Here is a 13,195-nt window from a genome sequence, read left to right as displayed (position 1 = left end):
ATCCCACAAGCCTTCACCGTTTGCATATTACCTGCAGCCATTTGACGGACAAGAGAGGTCAGACTTGCAATTTGTTGTTCTAGGGAAGAGATACTTACCTTGTTAGCATGCTTTGGTGGAGGGTTGAGCCTATAGCCGAACTATTAAGAGTTGTCCTCCATATTAGCAATTAAATTTCTCGCGGCCTCGAAGGTTTTATCCACTAAAGCCCCTCCACTAGCAGCATCGATCATGCTCCTATCAGTAGGTTGAAGTCCCTCATAAAAATACTGAACAAGTAGTCATTCGCTGATTTGATGATGGGGACAACTTGCACATAACTTCTTAAAGTGTTCCCAGTATTCAAGTAGGGACTCCCCATTGTATTGCCTTATTCCGCAGATTTCTTTTCTAATATTGGCCACCCTTGAAGCTGAGAAGTACTTTTCTAGGAATAGTCTCCTCATCTCGTTCCATGTGGTAACACTCCTAGAAGGTAAATAATATAGCTAATCCTTAGCCGAATCCTTCAGAAAAAACGAGAAGGCTCTCAATTTGATTTGCTCTTTAGTTACCCCCATGGGTTTCATGCTCGTGCATACCACATGCAGCTCCTTCAAGTGCTTGTGAGGGTCCTCACCTGCAAGACCATGAAAAATGGGTAAGAGATGTATCAATCCAGATTTCAATTCAAAATTAACATCAGCATCTAAAGCAGGAAAAGTTATGCATAAGGGTTGTTGATTTAAATTCGGTGCAGCCAGCTCTTTCAGGGTTCGATTTCCAGCCATGATGTCCTCTTCTCTCAAATTAGATCCAACCCTCCTCAGAAAGACTCCGAGCTTCCCTCCTTAACCTGCGCAAAGTCACTTCAATTTCCGGATCAAACTGCAAATCACCTTTCTTAGAGTATCGAGTTACAGACATAAATTGAGGAAAACCTAATAAACCCTAAACGACATACCATAAAAGAAATAAAAATAATAAAAAAATACAAATAAAAATCGAGAACGATTAAACAAATAAATAAATGAATAAAACAGAAAATAATCTATGCTAAAACACAAACAACCAAAGCGATCTAAAGAAAAAGGGAAAAAATTTTCAAAAATTTCGAAAACTAAACAATGATCACGAGAAGCACAAAACTGATTAGAATACTCCCCGACAGCGACGCCAAAATTTGGCGTGTTGTCGTAGGCACCCAAAAATAAACCTCTACTCGTAAAGATGGAATGTACTAGTGCGAGTAGGGATCATTCCCACAGAGAGTATCTAACCCAAATTATGTGCTACGTGAATCAAAGATGGAGGGGGTGTATGTAACAAAAATCAGATTTAAAATAAGGAAAATCAGAATTAATAAAGAACGCAATTTAAATGAGAATTTAGGTAACTTCTAGTGCTGAAATTAATAAAGGAACAAATCTTGGTCTAGGATAACATCCACCATCAGAATTACACTATTGCTCATCAATGCAAAGATAAATCAATTCAGACTGAATATTCATCGTAGGAATTAATTTCCTGCATCTTCCTACTATCAGCTAATCGGAAAACAAGCGATCCTCTTAACCCTTACTACTGAACAACCCCTAAACAAGCATTAAAGATTTAATCCAACAATAGCATTAAGCATTAGAGATCGATGAAGCTAAACAACACAAGCACAAGCGGTTGCATTTAATTTAGTCGATTGTTCTTCCTAGGATCTAACAATTTCTGACGCAGCAAATCATTAAACCCTAGTTGCTTCACATATAAGAGGGATCAAACAATTACGGATTTGATATCTAATCTAGCAATAGATTGTAAGGAATAATAAACTAGTAGGCCTTCCTAGCAATTAAACGTAACAATCATATATATAAACATAGAAGAACATTCGATATTTCAAGCATAAATTAAACAATAAAAACTAAATTAGATCTCACAATTTGGTGGATTTTGAGGCTTCTGCTTCCTTCAACCAAGTACAAGAGTTTAGCCACGCATGGTCATGGTCAAAACTCCAAGAAAATCAGATAATGAAAAAGAGGGGTGAAGAGAAGAGAAGAGAGGAGAAGAGAGGTTCGACTGCTCCCAATCTGCTTTCTTTCTCCCTTGCTTGCTGAGTTCTTCTCCCCCAAGGTTGAGTGGTGCCTTGGGTGCTAGTCCGCCCCCTTTATATAGACTTAAGAGGGAGTTGTCTCCTGCTCCTCTAAGGAGTTCTTTCTTCATTGGGAGTTTAGTTCTCTAATAGATAATGCTTACATTAGATCTAATCTACTCCTATCTCCTAACTGGTAATCTTAATCTCTTTTATCCTTCTATAAATACAATAGAAAATTGAATCTGATAGGACTCTTTGATGTTTCTTATTCTTGCATTCGTATTGGGCTTCTTCAATGAATTGGGCCGCTGCAAGGCTTCTCTACGAATTGGGCTTCTGCTGCGAACTGGGCTTCTCTACGAATTGGTTTAGAATTCGGGCTCGATTTTGACATCGATGTAGTCTATGTCTATCAAAACCCAAAGCATAAAAATTGTAGAGTTTTTCCTTATCTTTTCAATGCATCTTGAATCATCTCAATCTAAGTCTGGGTGGGAGAGTTATGCCCAAATTACTGTACGGCGCCAAAATTGTACAAAATTACCCGATTAACCTTGTTTTTCACCCTACGCCTTCTTTCGTGCCCTAGATTGAAATACAAGAATAGTGAGTCCAATTAAGTACTAAATAAGTGTAAAAGATTGAATATTAAGGGATAAAAATATGATAATTTTTATTCTCATCAGCGAGCCTTTGGTCCACGGAGTATGGCCCTGTTCGTGACCTCTCCTTGCCCATTTGCCTGAGGGTGTGCCACCGAGGTGAAGTTTTGTTGTATCTCCATCTCGGCACACCAATTCTGGAACTTGATATCCTTGAATTGTTTTCCGTTGTCGGAGATAAGTACTCAAGGTAGCCCGAAACGACATACTATATTCTTCCAAAAGAAATTTTGTATGTTGCGGAGCTCAAGTTTGCCAATCAAAGCATCAACGCCAACGGTCAAACTGTGTTGAACTACTTGGAAGTCAAGTTTTCCCTCTTTTTTCTAACCCAAGAGAGGGGAGGAAATGTTTTCAACTTCAGAGTTTAGACTTCTAAGTTCTGAAAATCATTTCATCCACGAGAAAAGAGAGAATTGGGGAGGGTGGAGATTTGCATTCGAAGAATATTTTCTAAACGCATACAAGAACGCAACGCTATGTTTACATCATCAAATGCACAAGAGTGTGAAATGAGTATAATGCATGTTTGCTTTTTACACTCAAACATCAAACCGTTGTTAAACTTCATTGGTGTAGTTTTGCATTTACATCGCAAAACATATAATGAACACCCTTTAGTGTGTATGAAGTTTGGATGTGCTACCTGCAAGAGGCTATTGTAGTATGTAGTAGATTTAGATTCACGGATATGCTTCTCCAACCCTCAAACTATCACAACTCTTGTCAAAAAGTGATAGAGCATCTAACTTTAGGTAGTGTTTGATAGAGATTGGCTTCGGTCAGTGCAAATTCCGAACACCGTTCGAACAGCTTTTACAACCTTGCATTGGGAATATCTTCGTATTTCTATAAAGACTGTTCGAATGGGGTTTGCATTGACTGGATCCAGTTTTTGTTTGATAGCACTTTTCAGACGCATGAGGTCTGAAAATTTTTGCTTTTTAGGCCCCCACTAACATTTAGGCTTGATTTGAAATAGTATAAATACAAATATGTACAGTGCAAATACAGACAAAATAATACAAAATATAAGGTTTTGTACTCTACAATTTTGTATTTGTATTCCTTCCAAACTAAACCTTGGGTTTAGCTCTGATTAGAAGATTTGAAACACAAATTTAGATCTGAAAATGGTAAGACCTGATTTTATGTCTTATCAAAATCAAACACATTTCAAATGTGATAAAATGACATCACTACCCTCATTACTAATAATAATAATTAATAATAATAATAATAATAATAAGAAGAAGAAGAAGAAGAAGAAGAAGAAGAAGAAGAAGAATATTATTATTATTATTATTATTATTATTATTATTATTATTAGTAGTAGTAGTAGTAGTAGTAGTAGTAGTAGTAGTAGTATTAGTATTAGTATTAGTATTAAATAATGATATGTTTATTAATAATGATAACAATAATAATTTATAAATATTATTTAATAAAATTAATAATTCAATATTGTTTAAAATTTTTATTATTAATTAATAAATATTATTATTTCCTTATTTAAATAAATAATATTTATATAGTAATAAGAATATTTTTATTAATAATAATTAAAATGTTTTATTATTATTAGTTAATAATAATAAACATTACTATTAATTAAATTAAATCATTATTTATTTCAAACAATGGTAGTATATATTTTTAAGGGTAAAATACAAAACTCTCCCCTATAGTTTCATTTTAGCAAAAACCTCCTCTCTATTTTTGACAAAATTAACAAATACCTCCCTTCCGTCAATAACCAAGACGGAAAACATTAAAGAGATGATCATTTTTTTCAATACACCTATTTTACCCTGTCTAAACATTGTTCGTCTTCCCCGTTCGAACCCAAAAGTAGAGGTAGCGACAGGTCAGTGAGAACATTCAAACTGTAATACATGGACTGAAACCGTGTATTTTACTATTAATTAAACAAAGGATAAGAATATTTTATTTTACTATTTTTTATGAGAAATTGAGAATAATTTTCTTGAAGGAAGAGGAACAATTGTTAAGAACAAATTTTCTGAGTTTAATGAATGAATTCTTTTGGTACCCAAAAAAGATTTTCGAATCTCGTGTAAATTTACAGAATGTACAGCAAGACTGTTAATTTATTTAGGGAAAAGTATGGAAACACACGATGCATAATTCTGAATTCCAGCCCCCCCCCCTACAACTACCCTGTCCTCTTATAAACCACATCCTGCCCGTGAATTTGACATCAATTCACGGTAAAGATACATTCCCCCTGCACTTTGGGCCTAGTAAATTCTGAGCTGGGTTGATTCGTACTTCTCCCATTTATTTATTGAATTTAAAATTCATAATATTCACGAACACCCATAACCCCTCGGTAACCTTTCGACCTTTCGAACGCCCATAAGGCACAGTTTTAGGAGATTGAGATCCAGGAAGCCCAAGTCTAAGCTCTGTGGCTTTCAGATTCAAACTGCTTTTATTTTGTTCAGCTAAGCCAGAGATTGCAGACTGTCCACCGAAGAACAGTCAGATAATCCCATGTAATTACGCTCTTTCAATCCTGAGCCATTCTGGCAGCTACCATCAACAGAGGGCGATGAAACAATTGAGACATTGCTCTGTCCCTCCCCAACACCGAGCAGGCGAGCAGTGGTGGAGACATTAGGTTTCCAGAACTTAAAAGTTTTCCTCCCAACCTGCTGGCATTCAAACCATCCTCCTTTAGATAAAACTTAAAATTCTCATAAAAGTTGCATTCCTACTACTTAAGAAAGCTAAAAAATCTAGTCATTTCAAAACTGAAAATGAGACCTAACATCAAGTCGAATAATTAGATACTACGACTGCGGAGGCCGATAAAAACCAATCACAGATGCTGAAATATCCCACTTCTTTATAGGGTTGTTGAAAGGTCGTCGAGGGGTTCTAGGCGTTCGTAAATATTATGAATTTTAAATTCAATAAATAAAAAAACAGTCATGCTGTACATTCTGTAAATTTACACGAGATTCGAAATTCTTTTTTGGGTACCAAACGAATTCATTCATTAAACTCAAACAATCTGTTCTTGATAATTGTTCCTCTTCCTTCAAGAAAACTGTTCTCAATTTCTTATAAAAACTAGTTAAATAAAATATTCATAACCTTTGTTTAATTAATAGTAAAATATAGGGTTTCAATCCCTGTATTACAGTTTGAATGTTCTCACCGACCCGCTGCTGCCACTGCCTCTACTTCTGGGTTTGAACGGAAAGAAGATGAACAGTGTTTAGAAAGGGTAAAATAGGTATTTTGAAAAAAATGATAACTTCTTTAATGATTTCCGTCTTGGTCATTGATAGAAGGGAGGTATTTGTTAATTTTGTCAAAAATAGAGGGGAGGTTTTTGCTAAAATGAAACTATAGAGGAAGTTTTTATGATTGTCAAAAATTTCAAGGGAGGTTTTTGTATTTTACCCTATTTTTAATATAATACTATTTTATTAGGGTAAAATACAAAAACCTCCCCTAAAGTTTTTGACAATCATAAAAACCTCCCCTTTAGTTTTACTTTAATAAAAACCTCCCTTCCATCATTGACCCAAACGGAAAATGTAAAACCAATGCATCATTTTTTTTCAAAATGTCCATTTTACCCTTTTGTAAGTTAGTTTATATATTTTTACTGAAATACCTCCATTTGAAAATCGATCTATTTCACCTTTTCTAATCCCTAAACTCAATTGTACGAGGAATGCAACTCCTTTCATCCAAACTCTACCCATTCAAGAAAAGAGTAATCCTTGTCATTTTCTTCCTCCTCTTTCAATGTCGCTTCAAACTCCATCGACTCAAGAAGAGGCAACCGTTGACTCTTTCACCACTGACTCCTATCTCTTTATCTCTCTCTCTCTCTCTCTCTCTATGGCGGGAGCTTCATCGAAGTATACTCTGAGAGCAAGAAAGAGAGTCAAAGTGGAGAAAAGTACTCTGAAACGTGCCAAGGATGGAAGCGCTTCCACTAGATGCTATGGTTCATCTTTTCAATCAGTAGTTCATCTATTATTTAATTGTTCTGTTCTTTTGAGATTTTTGAGCTATTAGAATGTCTATTTGTTAAGCCTTGCGATTTGTTTCTGTGCATCTTCATCTGTTGTTTCTTGGTTTTTAGGAAGAAGTTTGTGTAGTATTTTGATTCCATGTGAATTTGTTTCTAATGTCGCTAAATTGTTACTAGCACTACTCAAGTACTGGGCTTGAGACAGCATCTCAATTTTTACTAGTTAATGATGGGAGTTGGGTTTCTGTTGATTTCCAGTGAAGAATGTAATAAGGATGTCTCCATGGTGCTTATTGACATGCATAGTTGTAATCTTGATTCTAAGATCAAGATGAACTTGGGTGCTTCTGTGCATATTTTCTTTTCCCTACTAACATACTGAATTATTTGCTTTTGACTTTTTTTCATTTTGATGTCATAATATTAATAACATTATTGTAAATGCCTATTTACTATACAAGGAGCAAGGAAGCTTAGAGAGGGAAGAGGAAGCTGAAGCGGAAGCAAAAGCAGAAAAGAAGAGTAGATTATAAGATATTCAAAGAGGCCATTTTGAATAACCTTAATGTATGGGTTGACTGCCATCTGTAAATGCTTAAATCAGTTGTGATCATTGGGTTTTGTTAGTGGGATCCATGTCATATTAGCAATCCAATTTCAACTCCACATCCCCTCTCTCTCTCTCTCTCTCTCTCTCTCTCTATCTATCTATCTATCTATCTATAATGATACAGTTTAGGGGTGCCAACGGTATTCGAAAATCCGATTTCAAATTTGATATTTGACATAATCGAATCGGATTCGGATAATTCGAATATCTAATCGGTCGAATTCAGATATCCTATCCTTATCGAATAGTTAATTGGATTCAAATTCGTATATGACCTGATTCGATTCGATAAATATTTGAATTCGACCGATTATTTAATTCTTATATATAACATATAAAATATTTTATATAATTTATATATAATAATTAAGTTATATAAATAATTTATATATTTATATACTTTATATCAATAAAATATTTATTTTATATATTTATTAAATATCTAAAATAATTAATTTATCGAATTCAAATCGAATCGAATATTCGAATATTTAATCGGATTCAAATTCAGATATTAATTTTCAATATTCGTTGGATATCGAATCGAATTCGGATATCAAATTTTCTAATCGAATTTGAATTCGAATATTGCCTGACCTGTTTCAAATTCGATCCGTTTACACCCGTAATTCAATTGAACATGCCTATACATGGGCTCTTCAGTGTCTTCCCAATTCTAATGGAACAATCGACTACTAATATAAGGAATGATGGTGCCCTTAATCTAGTTCTTTGAAACATCAAGCCATTCTAGTTCAATCAGGTTTGAGATTGAATCTGGGATTTGACCTAAAATTCTATTACTTGCCAAGTTCAACAGTTTCAAGCCCGAACTTTCACTAAACTCTGGAATCCCACCTATGATTTGATTGTTTACAAGCTCTAGAAATCTGATTTTGTTAGTGTCTAAAAGCGTTGATAGTGGCCCATAGAGTTTATTTGAGTGGAGATCAATAGAGGAAAGTGCATATGGTAATGCAATCTCTAAAATGTTCGACCTGAAATGGTTGTATGCGAGCTTAATCTTTTGTAAACTTGGCATGTTTGTGAAGAAATTCTAGAACCCACCTTGAAGAAAGTTGTCGAAGAGGTCAATGGAGTTCAAAGAAACCCCATTGTCCCAAGCATCGAATGTTGCTTCTTTACCTGACCGAAGTATGCTTTAACGGTAAAAAAGTCAACAATTGCCTCTTCTTGAGTTGATGGAGTGAAGGGACATTGAAAGAACAGGAATAAAATGACAAAGACTTTTTAGGATTACTCTTTTCTAGAACCGATAGAGTTTGGATGAAAGATCAAAGAGCTACATTCCTCATACGATTGAGTTCAAGGATTAGAAAAGGATAAATAGGTCGAAGGGAGTTTTTTGGTCTATTTTCAAATGGTGGTATTTCAGTAAAAGTATATTAACTGACAAAAGGGTAAAATAGACATTTCAAAAAATTTGATGCACTAGTTTAATGGTTTTCATACGAAAGGGAGGTTTTTTCAAATTCTTTAGAAGTTTAGGGGAGATTTTTGTTAAAATAAAACTAAAAAGAAGGTTTTTATGATTATCAAAAACTTTAAGGGAGGGTTTTGCATTTTACCCTTTTATTTAATATTATTTTTATTATTTATAATATACATGGACAAATTTCTTAAGATTTAGAAACTAACTAACTATATCCCTACTGTTTCGATAATGTAAAGTACCCTACTATTTTCAAATGCAGACACATAAAAAATCATTTTTACCCTTACGTTAAGAAAGGGGCCAAATAGTGAGGGGGAGTCGGTTACAGGTCTCACAATCGCAACTAAGGTTTGGCATCAGACTGGGGCTGGAGCCAGTGACCGAGAGGAGGTAGGGAGACCAATCCAACTAGGGTTATGTCGGTTGACCCCCTGATGCCAAACCTTAGTTGTTCTGTCGGTTACAGGTCACAGTTGTTATGTCGATTACAGGTCACAGTTGTTCTGTCGGTTCCGTCTCATGAACAGATCGACGGGGAAGGGTATTGTGTCAATACTCTGTTGGCGAATGGCGATGACCTGTTGGATGGAGAGACGGTGAGGTGAGTTGATGTATCAATACTCTGCATTTGACCTGCCAAAAAGAAGGTTGTATTTCTGGCGACAGTTGCACCAAACCCCAGTTGGAGAGAGAGATTGGGGGAGAAGAATGGTTTAAAGTATCGGGCTCCGAAACAGGTGTTTTGCAACCCCACTTTTTTTAATTAAGAAAACTTATTTTTAGTTTCTTAAAAAACTAAAAAAAGAGTTCGTGTGTTTCTAAATATCGATAATACTGTCGATACGTGTATCGTACGGATACTTTAAACCTTTCGGAGAATCATAACTAGACTACCATGCAAGAATATTAATAGCATATAGGGATCATAGGATTTGAGTCAATCCTCAATTTGACCATGCAAGGTTATGCATGTAGCTAATTACTAAATTACTTAAATATATCCTATTCCTATGGTTTAAAAAATATTGAAGAATATTCTATATGGGATGACCCCACTTGGGGATGGTAATCGGGTAGGTTTTGGGGAGTTTATATCACTGCCCCATTATGCCTTGCCCCACACGACATGTATATAAGGTGGTAGCGAGTCAAGTTTTTCATGAATTACTTGAGTTCAGTTTGATTTGGTTTCAATCGAGTTTAAGTTTGAGTTCAAGATTAATCAATGACTCGATTATTAAACGAGTTGAGCTCGAGTCTATTAGAGATTGGCTCGTGAGGCTTGTGAGTCGATTCGATATATATATATAATATAATAAAATTATAAAAATATTATAATCCTTAATTTTTTAAATATAAAATAAAAACTTTTTTATATATAATTTTTATTTTTATAAAATATTTTTTCTCAAAATCGAGTTCGAACCGAACCGAATTTGAGCTTATGAATTTTTTACTCGAGTCGATCTCGAGCTCTAGGTTCTGGCTCGAACCGAGCTCAATTTCAAGCTTGAGCCTTGTAAAATAGTCTCGAGCCGAGCTCGAATCTGATACTATTCGACTCGACTCGTCTCGGCTCGAATCCACCCCTGCATGCATGTAACACTTGTCCGGTCGCACGCGATGGGGCATTCTCGCGTGCGACGCTAAATGAACAGACGTTAACCCTGTCCGTTAGCTGCTATTCTCATTCAAAAGGGCTTTATCTGCGAATCTGCGAGATTTTCTCATATTCCCGCCCCCCAAGCTCAAATCGGAGGCTCTGACTCCGTTCTCTGTCCGAACTCGGATCTCCGCCCCCATCTCCGGCACCGGCAACGCGGCCACCGTTTTTTAATTCCACATAATTCGTGAAAAGATGGTTTACCAGACTCTCCTCTGCTTTCTCCTATTTCTGCTTCCCCTTCATCTTCATTCTCATCTCCTTTTAATAACAATAATTACCAGAAAGAATCAACTCCATCATCATCTAGCAGTAGAATCATCCCTACTGTTCTTTTTATTATAGTTATTCTAGCCGTTATTTTCTTCACCTCTGGCCTGCTCCACCTGCTTGTCAGATTCCTTATAAAGCAACCGTCTTCCTCTGTCTGACAGATACCCGGAAATTTCTGGCTCTGATGCTCTCCAAAGGCAATTCCAACAGCTCTTCCATCTGCATGACTCTGGTCTAGATCAAGCTTTCATGATGCTCTCCCTGTTTTCCTCTACAAAGAGATAATGGGTCTGAAAGAGCCGTTTGACTGTGCAGTTTGCCTATGAGAATTTTCAGAGCAAGACAAACTGAGGTTGCTTCCTATGTTTAGTCATGCTTTTCATATTAACTGTATAGACACACGGCTCCTGTCAAATTCAACATGCCCTATCTGTAGAGGGACGCTTTACAGCCCTAGCCTTGCCATTAAGAATCCGGTTTTTGATTTTGACGATTTTAGGGAGGAGAGTGGGTGTCCAGGCGTTGGAGAGGATGGGTTTGCTTCTAGTCAGAAGCCAGTGGAAATGGTGAAAATTCCTACTGAAAAGAGGGTTTTCCCTGTCCGACTTGGAAAGTTCAGAAATTTGAATAATGGAGAGGAAGTGGAGGGGAAGGAGAAAGAAGAGGAGAGGAGAGACGAGCAGCTAACGGGCAGGGTTAACGTCCGTCAACTGGACAGGTGTCACATGTACGTCGTGTGGGGCGAGGCACAGTGGGGCGGTGATGCGAACTTGGTTTGGGGAGAGTTTTGTAAATCTCTAGACCTTCTCTGCCTCCCCAAACATTCCAACCTGTACCCTCCCAAAAACCTACAAGAAGTTGTATTTTTAGAATCTCGACCCTCATACATGAAAATGCAATACCCTCTTCAACCTTACCCTCTTGCATAATTACATTTGAGGGTGGAGCTGATAATTATATAATTCGAATCTAATTATTATTTTTTTATTATATATAAACAATAAATAAGTAAAATAACATGAACAAACATCAGTATTTCTAATTCATATATTAAAAAACACGAACCATTAATTATCTTTTACATAGGATTCAAAACATTATTAAATTTAACACATAACACATAAATTTATATGTCTTGACACAATAATTTAATTATAAGCAATGGTAGGTGGTAATTTTGTAAATTCAATAGACAAGTTGGAGAGGGTTGGGTTTAGCATGATTCCATACCCTACCTGTAACTGTTTGGGTTATAAAATCTTAAAACCTACCTTATTCCCAAAATCAAATTTTCAAATAAAAGAACCTGTCCCTGCGGATAGGGAGGAAATTGCCATCCCTAACCACTTAATACAATTAGGCCCTTAGTGAGACGTTTTTGGGCCATTTGCACATGATATCACATACATCTTATATTTAATTAAAATTTCAATTTTACCTTCAGTCTCTTTCTCCTTCTTATTTTTCTCATACTCCGTAGTGAGCGGGCAAAGGCAATGACTGAAACAGCATAGAAAAGTATAAGGATAATGCATTAGTCTGAGGAAACTGAAAAGATAGAGTGACAGAAGAAAGAGGATTTTGGTTGGTTTTTTTTCCAGTTAAAAGACAAAGAAAGAGGAGACAATATGCGTAGTTGAATGGGTATTCACTAGAAGACTTTAGCATCTGAGGAATTTGAAGCTGAAATCTCCAGAAAAAAGTTCCCAATGACGATATCTGTTTTAGTCCATTTATTTTCTTTGTTCCCAGATCAGCAGGAACCACATTCAGATTGAGTTTTGAACTAAAAGTTTTTCCTTTTTAAATCTAAACTGTTTGACTCCAAAGAATAATTAAATTCATAGAATGAATTGAGTAAAAAGAACGAAAAAAGTAGCTGAGCCAGCTGGTAGTTTCTTATAAGTTCACTTTAGACAGTCAGTTCGTGCACCATATTCTCTATCAATTCAATGAGCATTTCACCCAGAAATCAAATGAAGAAATTAAGCGCATTCATGGAACAAAGCACACCTCCTGATCTCCATCCCCGCCGCATTAAATGTTGAAATTGGAGAGGGAACCAAGAGAGACTATTCTTTCCTATCATTTGTTATTTATTATATTTTTTCCAAATCAACATCACAGTTCAAATCAGCCTTTCACAAAATTGCCTCCACAATGTCCTACAGTACATTATCGCTGTGTATTAGGAATATTTTTCAATGATAATATTATCATTTCTGAGATTATCATTGGGAGATATTCCCAAATACACGGCGAGAATATGCTGTGTGATGTTGTTGGGGACTGATTTGGTTTTAACATGGCAATGATTTACAAAGAAAAATAAAAAACCGGCAGTCTAACTTTTTTAATATTTGGTGATATATATGCACCACATTAATAACCCTTATCCTCAAAGTGAGTGGTTGTAGGAATTGAATCCGGTCTATACTGGAG

The 13,195-nt window shown here is 35.8% G+C and overlaps 1 pseudogene; it reads left to right on the top strand.

The window, feature by feature from the left end:
- The first annotated feature begins 6,980 nt into the window (after positions 1-6,980).
- On the top strand, positions 6,981-11,682 carry LOC104594423 (uncharacterized; annotated as a pseudogene).
- Positions 11,683-13,195: the final 1,513 nt, after the last annotated feature.

This window comes from Nelumbo nucifera, chromosome 1 (genome assembly GCF_055504915.1).
Source record: "Nelumbo nucifera cultivar China Antique chromosome 1, China Antique-T2T, whole genome shotgun sequence".
NCBI classification, from domain to species: domain Eukaryota; kingdom Viridiplantae; phylum Streptophyta; class Magnoliopsida; order Proteales; family Nelumbonaceae; genus Nelumbo; species Nelumbo nucifera.
The sequence above is the reverse complement of the archived record's forward strand: the minus strand, read 5'-3'. Positions and strand labels throughout refer to the sequence as shown.